The sequence below is a fragment of the Meleagris gallopavo genome, chromosome 6 (genome assembly GCF_000146605.3).
Source record: "Meleagris gallopavo isolate NT-WF06-2002-E0010 breed Aviagen turkey brand Nicholas breeding stock chromosome 6, Turkey_5.1, whole genome shotgun sequence".
Taxonomy (NCBI): Eukaryota; Metazoa; Chordata; class Aves; order Galliformes; family Phasianidae; genus Meleagris; species Meleagris gallopavo.
In genome coordinates this window covers 13,232,846-13,234,741 of record NC_015016.2, presented here as the reverse complement: position 1 = coordinate 13,234,741, position 1,896 = coordinate 13,232,846, and the positions used below count along the sequence as shown (strand labels likewise).

General features: G+C 42.0%; 1 long non-coding RNA gene across 1 annotated transcript; it reads left to right on the top strand.

Moving 5' to 3' along the window:
* The first annotated feature begins 9 nt into the window (after positions 1-9).
* On the top strand, positions 10-724 carry LOC104911366. The gene is made up of 2 exons (XR_793869.2): positions 10-173; positions 580-724. It is a non-coding gene; the product is annotated as an uncharacterized LOC104911366 (long non-coding RNA).
* The last annotated feature ends 1,172 nt before the right edge of the window (positions 725-1,896 follow it).

Below are 1,896 nucleotides of genomic sequence, written 5' to 3'. Positions count from 1 at the left end.
GTTTTTATTCTTTCAAGATCCAGGAAAGTTTAATTTCACCCCCCGCCTGTTCAGCCTCAGTAGTTCTTCAGGAGAATTCTCAGCCACTGAGTTCGTTTACCCTTCAAGAGACCCTGCTGTCATCAATTCTATGCCCTTCTTGCAAGAGGATCTTTACACTGCCCCACAGCCAGGTATCTGCTTTAATATACTTCTGCAACTGAAAAACAGATAACTGTATCATGCCTTGGGCAGCAACTCAGTTACCATAATCACTTCTAACTTGATTTATAGCAGGAAAATGTGTGTATGTGATGTTTATACACCATTAAGTAATGAGTAATTTCTCCATGATAAATATGCTGAGAATTAATCAAATATATTTGTATCCCAAAAGCTTGCAATAAAAATACCTTGTTTATATCAGAAAATCAGAGTTCAGCTGAGGTTCAGCTGGATGAATAACAAATGGGATTGGTAAGCTTCAAAATGATCCTGTTCTGATGCAGACAAGCATGTGAGGTTGATGTTGTTCAGGGAATTCCAAGAACTAGTGAGTGGTAATGGCAGATTTGCTTTTTTTTTTTTTTTCCTGCATAGCACTGTTCCTTGTTGACAATCACCATGAAGTGTACCTGTGGCAAGGCTGGTGGCCTGTGGAAAACAAAATTGCTGGATCAGCTCGAATCAGATGGGCTACAGACAGGAAATGCGCCATGGAGACAGTGCTCCAGTACTGCAAAGGTAACAGATGGCTGTGCCTGGCTGTTCTGTGTGTACCACTCTTTTCTGTCCCAAGCTAGGGGCTGCTCAGTTAGGTGCTCCTCTGATAAACATCAGTGTATTTGAAGATACATTCTCCACTCCTTATTAGCAAATAATTTGCCCAGTAATGCCATTATTCCCAAGTTGCCACTTTTCTCTGGTGACCCATTTCTCACAGAAAAGGCTTTTTTTCTCCCTGTGTTCTCACTGTGGGAGCACTGTTCAGACATCAGATTTCTAAAAGGGAATTCTGAGAACAGAGCCTCTTAAACTTGCTTTCTCTCTAGCTCCTCTTAGATTTCATAAGCTTATGTGTGTCAAAAGACTGAATGAAAATACTTTTTGCTGATATAACTGGGTTTTGATTTATGGGGGGAGATGGAAAGACTGAAGATCAAGAACAAGTGTCACACAGAAACAGATGGCTATTGGAAAAGCTGGAACACAGAGCTAAGGCCCTTGCTCAGTAGTTTCCTAGACTCATTTCTACAAGGCAGAGTTACTGCTGCTCAGCGTGCAGTGATTCAAGCTGTAATTGATGGTCATGTAAGAGTCATCTGGCCAGATTCATTTCTGCACTAGTAGAGTTTCTTTGAAACGTTGCAGTGCTTTCATCTCATTTCATCTAAGGTTATGTGAGACTGGAAACAGATCTTGCATCTTCCAACAGAGGATGAATAAAGAAAGGTGGGGAGAGAAGAAGGCATAGTAACAGCCGTGTTTGGTCAGCGCAGAGCAATTCTCACTGGAACAAGTTAGCCAAGTTACTAACTGGTGCAAACTGTGTCCTCGTGCAAGGAAAGGCTGATCTCATGATGACACTGATTATTTTTTTTCTGTAGCAAATAATCTTTACAACTTGTGACGGAACTCGTGACAACTGTCATCTTTTCCTATAGGCATTTGTTTGAAGAGAAAAAGCAATATCCATGTTGGATTCCATCCTTACAAAGATAAAACCGGTCTCCTTCCCAGTCTGCAGGTCTAATAGGAATAGAAGCAATTGCTATGTTTCTATTCTATTTTGTCCCCCTCTCCTCAGCTCTTGTGAGGCCCCATCTGCAGTACTGTATCCAGGCCTGGGGCCCCCAGTACAGGAAAGATGTTGAGCTCTTGGAAGGGGTCCAGAGGAGAATGGCCACCAAGATGATC